Raw genomic sequence first — 14,450 nt, 5'->3', positions numbered from 1 at the left:
ATGAGCTCCTCTATATAAGAGAAACATACCTTCTCTTGTAATAATAATGTTAAAGAGCAAAAAGGGCTCCTGTAATTAGGGAGCCTTAATTGCTTAGAAATATTTTTTTTTTTTATAATATATATATAGGGGCGTTTTGGGGAAAGAAAGGTCTTTCCCCAAAACGTCATAGCAAAATGTTAATAGCAGCGTGTTGTAACTTGGCGGTTTGGAGTAAATCCGTTGTTTCAAACTGTCATTTGCCAAATAATATTTTCAATGTTTTGACCGAAGTCAAAACGTTAAAAGTAACGGATCCGTCAAAATTTGGCGGATCTGTTGTTAACCAAACAAGCCCAATAATGTAAGATGGTGTTTGTTTGGAGACTTTTACACCTTATTAGTTCGTTTGTATAGTTTTCTTATTATACTCTTAGAATCAATTTTTTTAACAATTACAAAATGTATTACTCGTTTACTCCGATCCTCTACTTTTGACAATTAAATAAAAAATAAGGAAGATTTTTTTTTTAAAAGGCATTTTCAATGCATTAAATATATATATATATATATATATATATATATATATATATATATATATATATATATATATATATATATATATATATATATATGGTCAGATTCCTGTGAGAACAGGTCTTCCCGTGCGGTCAATGTAGCATACACCATTAGGTATGCATAAATGCACTATACAGTGTTCGAGAATACACCAGAATGAAATGCCAAATAATGCACCACACAACAAAAAATACACCACACATAATGGTGTATTTTCGAACACTGTGTGGTGCATTTATGCATACCTAATGGTGTATGCCGCACTGACCGCACGGGAAGACCTGTTCTCACATGAATTTGACCGTATATATATATATATATATATATATATATATATATATATATATATATATATATATATATGGTCAGATTCCTGTGAGAACAGGTCTTCCCGTGCGGTCAGTGCAGCATACACCATTAGGTATGCATAAATGCACTATACAGTGTTCGAGAATACACCAGAATGAAATGTCAAATAATGCACCACACAACAAAAAATACACCACACATAATGGTGTATTTTCGAACACTGTGTGGTGCATTTATGCATACCTAATGGTGTATGCCGCACTGACCGCACGGAAAAACCTGTTCTCACATGAATCTAACCATATATATATATATATATATATATATATATATATATATATATATATATATATATATATATATATATATATATATATATATATATATATATATATATATATATATATATATATATATATATATATTTGAGAGAGAGAGAGAGAGAGAGAGAGAGAGAGAGAGAGAGAGAGAGAGAGAGAGAGAGAGAGAGAGAGAGAGAGTAGGGTTCCAATGAGAACACTTGTTTTGGTGAGAACATATCGTATGCATCCTTCTGATATTTTGTAATGGTCTAGATTAGATTAAGTGTGTGCGAACGCGAATTAAATGTATTCATACACACTTAATCGCGTTTGCACACATTTAATTCACGTTCGCACACACTTAATCTAATCTAGACCATTAAAAAATATTAGATGGATGCACACGATTTATTCTCACGTTCTCACCTAAGCAAGTGTTCTCATATGGTCCTAAATATATATATATATATATATATATATATATATATATATATATATATATATATATATAGGGTCGCGTTCAGGTGTGAATAGGTGTCCAGGAGAAAAATGCGAACAAATCAACGCGCTCTATGTGTCAGCATTCATTGATCGGGTGCACCTACTTTCACCTACAAGTGCACCTACTTTCGCCTGAGTTCATTGATCAATTAATTTTGCCTTGTTAACATTCATTGATCTGAGTTCGTTCTGTTTGGCATCGTTTTTGTTCTTGCGGGTAGTAGTACCCCTGAAAACCACCCGCAAACATTCATGCACCTAGGTTCAACTACTTATAACTATAGGTGTACTTAGTATTGATGCTCAGTGTAAATTTTACTTGCACCTATAATACATTTTACATGCACTTGTAATACATTTTACTTGCACTTTGATATTCAATTATTTACGAAAATGCCACCGCGTTTTTTTTTTTTAAAATCAGTGTTTCTCATCCATTAAATCTAGACACGTGGACAGATATCAGGCATTCACATATTCGCACCTGGGCACTCCATTAACACAAGAGTGCAATTCCTCTCTCTCTCTCTCTCTCTCTCTCTCTCTCTCTCTCTATATATATATATATATATATATATATATATATATATATATATATATATATATATATATATATATTATTTATTTATTTATTTATTTGGATTTCAATTCCTATTTACTACCAAATTATACAAAGTGAATTCCCTTACTTAAACCTATTACTATTACCAATCATTTTATTCTCATTTACATTTCGATTTAAATGTTTGAACGAAACACGCCTAAATTTAACTCGTTATGATTATAGACGTTAGCCTATAACGCACTTTAGATAAGGTAAGATTGTTAAGACACATTCATGATTTGCTCATTCACTAAAATTTTAGTGTAAAGGCATCCGAGATCCCCCAGTTTGGGTGCTTATAAATTACCTTTCAAAAATAACTCAAAAGTTTTAAAATTTTTTTTTTCTCTGACCTCTAAAAATTATCTCATAATATTGATGTGCAATAAATTCATTGGTATATATAAATTAGTTAACTGAATTAAAAATTCTAAAAAATAATTTATGTAGCCCCTGGGCTATTTGGCTAGCTTAAATAATCGAATCAATCAATTTAAGTCTTGTTTCTATTGACATAGTAGGGATTTGAACCTCATTGGAAACTAGAGGTGTAGTGGCCTGGAGGCACTAACCAATCAGGGATAGTGGCCTGGGGGCACTAACCAATCAGGGATGACAAGAACGCAAAAGTGTACCAGATGTGCCCAATCATGGGACGGTAAGAGCATAGAAGTGTACAAGATGAATTAGGAACAACTACTCAAATGACTTGTGATTTACCTTCTTCGTCGAAAACCTTTATATATATATATATATATATATATATATATATATATATATATATATATATATATATAAGTGAATTTTTTTTATAAGAATAAAAAAAGTCAATTTAGTAATGCAACACTAACAAAGTCCATAATATGATGATAAAAAATTCGAAGAAGAATGTAGAATAATGACTAAAAATGGAGGAAATTTAAGTAGAAAATAAAATAAAAAATCAATATCATTAGGGAGTAAAGGTGTTAACTATGTGTCAGATATATAGATTCTAATACAAGCAAAATGGAAAAGCAATATGAATCAGATTAGGTTCACACTCTGTTTGATATTGCAAAAACCAGCAAGTGTTATCAAACTTTCCGAAAGTTAATTAACATCACACATCACTAACTAGCATACGACAAGTTTTGATAAATTAAACTTTAGTACATGTAACAATGTTTTTAGTAACATGATTATTATCGTGAAAACTCCACGACGTCTTATCTGAATTCACTTTCCATTCCAACTCTCATTTTGTCGATTAATGATGTGCCATCACTTACTATACTTCTTTTCCCAAAGACGTAATAATAATCCTTTTTAAAAAAAGTAGTAGTAATAATAATAATAATACATATGGAAAAATATAGTGAAGTTGATTGATTTCAAACTCCTATGTAAAAGTTAGTACTGATCTTAGTTGTCCATCAATATTCATTAATGGTTGTATTGAGGGCTGAAGTAAGAACTGATTCCTAGATAAAAAGTGATGATTAATCTAATCCATCAGCTTTGATAAATCAACAGTCGATAAGGAGAAATTGGGCATGCCAGTTTTATAAATATTATAAATATCAAAGTTTACAATAATTAATAAAATTGACAACATATTTTTTTTATTAAAACCATCAACAATTGATGAACTCTAATAAATGGTTGTAATCCGTCCTCACTTTTTATAGGCAGGATTATTTTAATTTCATTTGAACTCACGCCCATATATATTTATATGTGTGTGTGCGCACGGGGGCGTGTGTTTATTTATTAACTTTTTTTGAATGCGTGTTTATTTATTAATTAATTTATATAAGATGAGAAAATGTGGTCGAGTTGTTAGAAATAATTATTTGCTAACAGTGATTTATATAATAAAGGTTGTAATTCCATAAGGTACTCACGTTGATGATTAGTGATGTGTAAAGGCGGAATTACTGGGTGAAATTCCCTCCCTCTAATTCTGTTAAAATTTAAGTTTATAAGGGTTAAAAGATGTATAATGGATAAGGTTATGTGTTTCACAATCCTAAAGGAATTTCTATTCCTGAAAGGAGGTCACATTCCTAAAGGGATTTCTATTCCTAAAGGAGGTTCGCCATTCCTCATGAAGGAGGGTTTCTCATCACATCTATAAATACCCAGGAAAACTCTAGGGATCTTAACGGTTTCAGATCTCTAAGTTTTCTAGTCTCCGTTTCATCAGGAAGTGATTAAGGTATATGGATCAGAGAGGTGAAGCATTATATTCTTGATTCATTCAATTTAGAGATTACATCTTCAATGGATCCAATTAAGTTCTATCTTTTCTATTTAATTAAAAATCAATGATCATGAACATTGTTTAGTTAATTGATTTGATTTACATGCGATCATTGTTAATTGTGCTTCCGCATTCAAGTTATAGTGCATAAAGGATTGTTTAACATTTAGTATCAGAGCCTGCTTGTAAATTGATTAATCACTAAAATTAGGGTTCATGATATTTGAGGATTTTTAATTATAAGGTTTAATTAATTGTGATCGTTTTTCATTCGGTCGAAATTGATTAAACACTGTAAAGTATTTTGAGTGTTCGTTGATGATATGGATGTCGCCATGTTCGTTGTTTGTGTTGCGGAATATCAAAGAATACAAAGGAAGCAGAAACGAAGAAAGGGATTAAAAAGGGATATTTTCTCATTAACTTTTAAAGGAGGGAGATGAAGTGTTTATATACGAAAGCAGTACAGAGGCAGTAAAGAGAAGACAACAAAATAACAGAATAACTGTCAAGGAAGAAGGGATGATGCCAAGTGTCATCATCTTAAGCTCCTATACACATAAAACCCCCCCTCAAGCTGGATTATAGAGATCTAATAATCCAAGCTTGGAAGTGTAACTAAGAAAAGAACCAGGACAATGTGTCTTAGTAAAAATGTCTGCAAGCTGGTTTGAGGAAGATATGTGAAGCAATTTGATGAGGCCACTGCTGAGCTTCTCTCTTACAAGATGGCAGTCGAGCTCTATATGTTTGGTGCGTTCATGGAATACAGAATTTTCTGCAATAGCAATAGCAGATTTGCTATCACAATATACAACAACTGGTCCAGTTTGATTGATTCCAAGCTCAGCTAACAGAAAACATAGCCATTGGACTTCACAAGTTGTGGCTGCTAGGGCTCTATATTCTGCCTCCGAAGATGACTTGGAAACAGTGGCTTGCTTCTTGGACTTCCAAGAGATCAGGGTATTCCCCAAGAAGGTGCAAAAACCAGTGACAGACTTCCTTGTATCAATGCAGGCTCCCCAGTCAGAATCAGAGAAAGCTTTCAACTACAAATCAGAGGAGGATGGGAAAAACAACCCCTGGCCAGGAGCAGCCTTTATGTACCTCAACACTCTATGTGCAGCTTGTAGATGAAGATTAGTAGGTTTGTCAAGAAATTGAAAGAGTTGTTGTATGGCAAAACTGATGTCTGGCCTGGTGATAGTCAGGTATAAAAGTTTTCCAATGATCCTTCTGTATTGAGTGTTGTCCCGAAGAAGTTCTCCTTCATCCTTGCTCAACTTATGAGATGGAACAGTAGGACTATGAACATGCCTTGAATCTGTAAAACCTGTATCTTTTAACAATTCAATAGCATACTTTCTTTGGCAAATCACAATGCCCTTTTGCTGTCTGGCCACTTCCAAACCAAGGAAGTATTTCAAGGGCCCTAGATCTTTTGTTTGAAACTTTGCATTAAGTTGCTGCTTCACTTTCTGTATAACTTTCAGATTACTGCTAGCAACAACTATGTCATCCACATATACTAGTAAAACGACAAAAGAACTCCCCTCACCTCTGGTGAACAAAGAGTTATCAGGTATTGACTGTTTGAATCCCATCTCTTGTAAGGCAGTATTCAACTTAGCATTCCACTGCCTACTGGCTTGTTTCAAGCCATATAATGATTTATTTAGCTTGCATACATGTCCAGTACTTGATCCTGAGAGAACAAGGGGTAACTGCATATAGACTTCCTCTTTTAATTCTCCATGTAAAAAGGCATTATTCACATCCATTTGATGAAGATGCCAATCCTTTGCTGCTGCTACTACTAGGAGGGTCCTTATGGTGGCCATTTTAGCAACTGGACTGAATGTGTCAAGATAATCAATGCCAAGAGTCTGGTTGTACCCTTTGGCTACTAGCCTTGCCTTGTGCCTATCTATAGTACCATCAGCATTGTACTTGATTTTATATACCCATCTACAACCAATTGGCTTTGTAGAAGGAGGTAACTCTACCAACCTCCAAGTGTCATTCCTTTCCAAGGCACTAATTTCCTCCTGCATGGCTTTCTTCCAACATCATGTTGTGCTGCTTCCTGATAATTCCTTGGCTCAGAGTGGCTAACAATGTTCATAGCAAAAGACTGAAAAGGGGGTGTGAGCCTGGTATAACTCATAACGCTGCCAATGGCATGGGGAGATGTTTTTAAAACTGAATTCTGGCAGATATAATCCTGTAAGCAATTAGGAGTATGCTTCTGTCTTGTTAACCTTCTAGTAGCTTCTGGGGGATCAATCTGTGTCACTCCATATGGGGTATCAGGAGCTTCTAAACCAATACTGTTGTCCTGGCTTTGACTGGACACCTCATTTGGTTGGGAGGTCTCATATGTAGAATGAGAGTGTGTCTGTTCATGGTTGTTGTACAACTGATTTTGATCCTGAGGAGCTTCCATGACTTCCATAGAGGCATTCCCCATTGTAGGCAGTATGATCTGAGGAACATCTTTCTTTGGATTGTCTGTCTGCTGAAAGGGAAAAACATCCTCATAAAAAACCACATCTCTGGATACAAAGAATTCTTTGGTCATGATATCATACAGTTTATAGCCTTTTGTGCCACTGACATAGCCAAGGAAAACACATTTCTTTGCCCTTGCATCCAACTTAGATTTAGGCCCTAAAGTGGTCGCATAGGCTAAGCAACCAAAAACTTTCAGATGTTGATATTGGGGTGCCTTCTTAATCAAGACTTGAAAAGGGATTTGATTATTGATAGCAGCAGATGGGAGTCTGTTGATTATGTAAGCAGCATGCAAAACACATTCACCCCAAAATGGTTCTGGCAGATTGGCCTGAAATCTAAGTGCTCTGGCAGTAGACAATAAGTGAGCATGTTTCCTCTCAACTATACTATTCTACTGGGGTGTATAAGTGCATGATGTCTGATGTATAATCCCCTTCTGAGCAAAGAAACCATCCATCTTGAACTCCAGTCCATTGTCTGATCTTATGCACTTAACAGTAGTGCCAAACTGATTCTCAACTAGGCTGCAAATGTTTGCTATTAGACTTCTGACTTCTGACTTCATTTTCATCAGATATATCCAAACTGCTCTACTATGATCATATAGAATGGTGAGGAAATAATGATGACCATGAGTAGTAGCTATTCTGTAAAGCCCCCATATGTCAACATGAAGTAAGTCAAAACAATTGATAGCTAAAGAAGTACTATGCTGAAAAGAAATTCTTCTTTGTTTGGCAAAATGACAATTGTCACATATCAACTCTTTATTTATTTGAATGGTAGGTTCCAAACCCTTCAAGGACTGCAATTTTGAATATGAAGCATGTCCTAGTCTGATATGCCACAGACTACACTTATTAAGAGCTGATACAGAATTACATACAAAAGAAGATCTAGCAGGAAAAACTAAGTAGTATAGGCCATTTTCCAGCTTAGCTCTTCCAATCACCCTCCCATGGATAACATCCTGTATAACACACTGATCAGAATGTATTTTGATGACAGAGTTGGAATTTTTAATGAAGGCTCCTACTGAGATTAGATTATAATGGAAGCCAGGTACATATAGAGCATTTTGCAGAACAAACTCATCAGACAGGAAGACTGATCCAGTGTAGCTAATAGCAGATTGTTGACCATTAGGCAGATTAATATGCATGTTATAGGCCTCCTTTTTATTGTTCAACAACCCCAAGTCACAGACTATGTGGTGAGTAGCCCCACTATCCACAATCCACTCATTCTTACCAATCTTGACAAAATTGAGTGGAGGAGCCATACCTTCATTGTGAAAGCCAGCAGATAAGGTATTGGCAAAAACTTGTGGAGACTGATCAACAGGTGAGTCTTCTGTTGATTTCTTGATTTGTATGAATTCAAGGAATCTTTTGAAATCATCTTGGGTAAATGACATTCCAGTACTGCCAGATTCTTGCACTGCTGGGCCTTGTGTATAATTTGCAGACCCTTGGCTTCTTGAATTTGGCTTCCAACCGGGTGAGTAGCCATGCTTCTTATAGCACTTATCATGTGTATGCCCTGTGTATCCACAATATGTGCACACAGGTTTTTTGTTAGCTGAATACTTCTTGAACCCTTGCTGAGAGTTACTCTCTGTCTTGGCCATAAAAACATTCCCTGTGACATTGCTTTCACCTATTTGGCATAACTGACTAGCAAATCCAGTGTTAACTAGCTCAAACTGCCTTTCTTGTTGTGCAATCATTGAGTATGCCTCATTTACATCCGGCAAGGGCCTCATGAGCATGATTTGGTTTCTAGCACCTGTGTACTTATCATGTAAGCCAATCAAGAAGTTGGACAGCTTATCCATCTCAGATTGCTCATTCAGATTATCAATCTTCTTACCACAATCACATGTAGTAGCACAACAGCACTGCATAGTTGGCCTAAGAATACTTAGTTCATCCCATAGCAGTTTTTGCCTAGTGAAATACTCATTCAATGAGTTGTCTGCCTGTTTAGTTTGGTAGATTTCACACTTTATTTCAGCAATCCTGAACAAATCTTGTTTACTAAATCTTCTCCTCAGATCCTCCCAGATTCCACAGTCCGTATCAATCCATAATACACTACGTCCAATAGTAGGAGACAGAGAACGAACGATCCAGGAAGCAACAATATTATTGCACCTTTCCCAGGCCATATACTTTTCTAGGTCATCTGTGGAAGGCTTCTTAATTACTCCATTAATGAAGGCCACCTTGTTCTTACAAGACAGGGCCATGGTCATGGCCCTAGCCCAAGTGTGATAGTTTGATCCATCCAAAGGGAACGAAACTAGTTCTAAAGCAGGATTCTCGTTTATATGCAAGTAGTAGGGGCTCGACTGATTTAACGGATTGAATGTTACCTCAGAGGTGTTTGCTCCGGTCGCCGCTGTGGAGAGAAACGGTGCCGTGTTTGCGTTCGCCTGATTCCCTGCCGTAGCTGAAATTCCAGCTGGATTCTCAGATGTGCTCGGACGATTTCCAATCGTAGGCCAAGCTGTCGCCATGGAAGCTTCACTTGAAGATACTCCTTAAGCAGATCGCTCTGATACCATGTTGCGGAATATCAAAGAATATTAAGGAAGCAGAAATGAAGAAAGGGATTAAAAAGGGTTATTTTCTCATTAACTTGTAAAGGAAGGAGATGAAGTGTTTATATACGGAAGTAGTACAGAGGCAGTAAAGAGAAGATAACAAAATAACAGAATAACTGTCAAGGAAGAAGGGATGATGCCAAGTGTCATCATCTTAAGCTCCTATACACATAAAAGTTTGTGCATACTGTGCGTGGAATGAACATTAACAAACATATATGAATTTCATTCAACATACTGTTAATTCCACAATCATATATATTATATATGTGATGTTGTATATGTTCATTTATTATATGAACAACATATACAAATAAGAGTACGAATGTGTACTATACTGCTTATATATGTATATATGTAAGATTGATTTGCATGATTTGATTCACATGTTTCTGTTTATGAATGTGCATATTGTTTTCTTGGAATCAAGCATCAGATGTATGTATATACTGTAATGTATATATTTTTGGAATTGAATCATATGGACTCAAGAAACATATATATGTTAGTTGTACTGTGTTCGTACGGTATATGATTCATATGTTATATGATTTGTCTCTATCAAATCATGAATTATATGTTATAAGAGAACGACATATAAATTAATTAAGGCTTATTTTGTTTGGCTAATTAAATTGAGCCTAATTGGGTTTATTTAAAGTATTATGGACTTGCTTTAAATTCTAGGCTCATTTAATTTAGTCTTTTATTTGAGCTGGTTTTGGTTTATTTAAGGCATTAAGGACTTGGTTTAAATTATAGGCTCATTTGGGATCAATTATGGTTCGAGGTTGTATCTATTATTAATTTACATATATATGTTTATAAATGAATTATTAGCATAGTGCGAGTGTGTTAGTCGCCAAAGCGGCCCACTCATGGTAATAGCTAATTAATCATTTATGTTTATGTTTATTTACAACATATATATAAATTAAGGTTTATTCACATAAATGATTTATTAGCATATGGCGAGTGTGTTAGTCGCAAAAGCGGCCCACTCATGGTAATAGCTAAATGATCATTTATGTTTATGTTTGCAAAATAAATTAAAGTTTATTCACATAAATAAATTATTAGCATAAGGCGAGTGTGTTAGTCACCAAAGTGGCCCACTCAAGGAAATAGCTAAATAATTATTTATGTTTACAAATGTTTATCGTACACAAGTATTCTGCATCATTGAATGACACTAAAGGATTGATAAACATTTGTGATCATTAACACATGGTTCTAGCGGTTGCCCAAAGGTAGATCAGACATGTGATAAATGACAATTTAGGAGATTATGATTCTTGTTTTGTTAATATGTAGTGCATGTCCAAAGATGGCCTATATATTAAACTGAAACCTGATCAATAGTCTCATTCAAGTATGTGTGAATGATGCGTGTCGGTAAATTGACATTGTATTTAAATTTGACCCAAAGGCGGATTTAAATGCAAACTTAAGGTCTATAAATTATAGTCTGAATAAAGGTTTGTTACTCAAAGCAATTGATTTGTGAGATAAATGTTCGCAGTGAACACTATCATATCACTCTATAATGGTGACAGTTCTGATGTCAGTAGTAATAGCAGCAAGTTAAAAAAAAAAAAAGAAAAAAAAAGAAGGTCAAGCATCCTATGAAGGTGCAAGGTGATGTTCAGAAAGTGTAGAAATGTTATTCTGTAACAAACCTGGGCACAAGAAGGCTGAATGCTTGAAGAGGAAAGCTTGGATGGAAATAAAAGTATACATTCAGTTTCAATATGCTTTGAATCCAATCTTGTTAAGGTTCCTTCTAATACTTGGTGGTTAGACACTGGTGCTACAACACATGTTTATAAGATTAAGTAAGATTTTTGATGTTTCAACCTCATAGGAAAAATGAAAAGTGTCTTTTCATGGGAAACATGATGAAATCTAGAATTGAAGGTATTGGAACTTACAGAATTAAGCTGGATACAGGTTTCTGCCTTGATCTTTAGAATTGTCTGTATGTTCCAAAATTGTTCTAGAAATCTTGTTTCAACAGCTAGGTTGGAAACATTGGGGTTTTACTTTAAGATTGGAGACAAATGTTCGTATCAACAAAAACCTTTATGGTTCTGGTGTTTTGTTGGATACACTATAATGTTTCAATCTTAATGATGACTTTGTTAATTCCTTGTTTAATGTGATGTTTGTGTTAAAAGGAGTGTACTAAAAGAATCTTCATCTGACTTGTGGCATAAAAGGCTTAGTCATTATCCAAATAAAGGATATTGAGACTTATTAAAGTTGTAATTTTGTCTCAATTGGATTTTACTGACTGGAATGGTGCATGTATCGATTGCATAAAGGTAAAGCAAGTCAGACATGTATTAGTACACTCAGTCACAAGAAGCTCATGATTACTTGATTTAATACATACAGATATCTGTGGTCTTTTTTGATGTTCCGTCTTGGGGCGGTGATAAATACTTTATTACCTTTATTGATGATCATTCTGGGTACTGTTACATCTATTTACTGCGTGAAAGATCTCAGTCTATGGATGTCCTAGAGACATTCATATTTGAAGTTGAGAGTCAGTTAAATAGAAAGGTAAAGACAATTAGATCATATAAAGGTGACGAGTATTATCGGAAAACATCAAAAGTTGGGCAAATTCCCGGCCTATTTAAAGAAATTTCTCGAATCTAAGGGCATTTGTACATAATACACAATGCTAGGCACACCACAGCAAAATGGTGTGGAAGAAAGGTGAAATCGTACTCTAAGGGAAATGATTAGGAGTAAGGCCAATAACTGTACATTGCCTGTTTCATTGTGGATATATGCATTAAAGACAACAACATACTTACTTAATAGGGTTCCTAGTAAGGTTGTTTTAAAACACCTTTTGAACTGTGGACAAGAAGGAAACCTAGTTTGATGCATCTTCACATTTGGGGCTGTCAAGCTGGAGTGAGGATATATAATCCACATGATAATAAATTGGAATCCAGAACCATTAGTGATTATTTCATTGGATATCCAGAAAGGTCAAAAGGGTACATGTTTATTGTCCTAATCATAAGTACGAGGATAGTTGAGTCTGGTGATGCTCGCTTCATTTAAAATGGCGAAGTCCGTGGGAGTGTGGGAGCTCGTAATGTTGAGATTAAGGAGTCATTGATGGATCCAGATTCATCAAGTGATCCTTTTTTCTTGTTGTTGTTCCTATTGCTGCAGTGTAGCCTTATGTAAATACTTTGGAACAACAGCAACTAGATGTTCCAATTCCACATGAGGAAGCTATTGTAAATGAAGGTGAGGTTGAAACTCAAGATGATGATCAAGTGCAATCTCAGCAGGAAGTGGCATTAAAGAGATCTACTAGATAGAAAAGATCAGCCATTCCTGATGACTATATTGTTTATGCACTTGAGCATGAAAGTGACTTGAGCATTGATAATTATCCAGTCTCATTTAACCAAGCTATACAGGATAATAATTATCCTTGAGGATTATTTTGGCTTTGGTGGCTCATTTTGTTCTTGAGCTCCGCCAAATGGTTGTTAAAATTGCCTTTTTGAATGGTAAATTAAAAGAGGAAGTGTGCATGGATCAGCCACAAGGTTTCATGACCACATGAAAGGAAAGTCTGGTATGTAGATTGAAGAAGTCGATTTATGGATTAAAACATGTTTCTAGACAGTGGTACTTGAAATTGTAATTTAGTTTTGTAGAGATCACTGTTGATCAGTGTATCTACATAAAGGTTTAATGGAAGCAAGTTTGTAATCCTAGTATTACATGTTGACGACATTCTTCTTGCTGCTAATAATAAAGGGATGTTGCGTGATGTTAAGGAATATATTTCTAAGAACTTTGAAATGAAGGATATGGGTGAGACTTCATATGTGATTGGAATAAGAAATATTTCGTGATAGATCACATGGGATTTTAGGTTAATCCTAGAAGACTCACATTAACAAAGTTTTAGAAAGATATAAACTGGAAAACTGCAGCTATGTTCTTCTCAAAGAACGACAGATATACTAGTGGTGCCAAGCACATGGATTTGAAATTTCTGTCTGTTAAAGAGAAGGTACAAAATCAAAAGAGTATCAATAGTGCACATTGGCACCGATCTTATGATCACGGATCCGTTGACTAAGGGATTGGCGCCCATGACCTTCATTGGCCATGTTGGAAGGATGGGCATACTGGTAAAGTCCTTGTATAACGGTTAACTCTGTCATACATGTATGGATTTATGTTTGATGGCACATCAGGTTGATGATACTCTTAGATATCTATTCAGGTTTTGATTTTGTTATGGTTGATGTTGATCACTTATTTATGCATAATTCAGAAGTGATAACAATGGTCTTGTTTAAGACATAAGGAATAAGGTACTTTCGGGTTTTACCTTATTATTACGGTTCGAATTCTTATTAACTGTGATACATGGAAGGGAGCTGGACGCTATGTCAGGCCTGTAACCGCCATGATTCGGTTAATAAAGTTCGATAAGGTGGTGACTTTTACATTTTCATAATAAGTGAGCTCAAATTAAGGATTGAAAATTGTAAAGTCACGCATATATGAATCAAGTGGGAGATTGTTAGAAATAATTTATTTCTAAAGTTGATTCATATAATTAAGATGTCATGCTTATATGAATCAGTGGGAGACTATTAGAAATAATTATTTCCTAACAGTGATTTATATAATAAAGGTTGTAATTCCATAAGGTATTCACGTTGATGATTAGTGATGTGTAAAGGCGGAATTACTGGGTGAAATTCCCTCCCTCTAATTCTGTTAAAATTTAAGTTTATAAGGGTTAAA

This window comes from Ipomoea nil, unplaced genomic scaffold, assembly GCF_001879475.1.
Source record: "Ipomoea nil cultivar Tokyo-kokei standard unplaced genomic scaffold, Asagao_1.1 scaffold1768, whole genome shotgun sequence".
In the NCBI taxonomy this organism is placed as follows: domain Eukaryota; kingdom Viridiplantae; phylum Streptophyta; class Magnoliopsida; order Solanales; family Convolvulaceae; genus Ipomoea; species Ipomoea nil.
Note: the sequence above shows the minus strand (reverse complement) of the source record.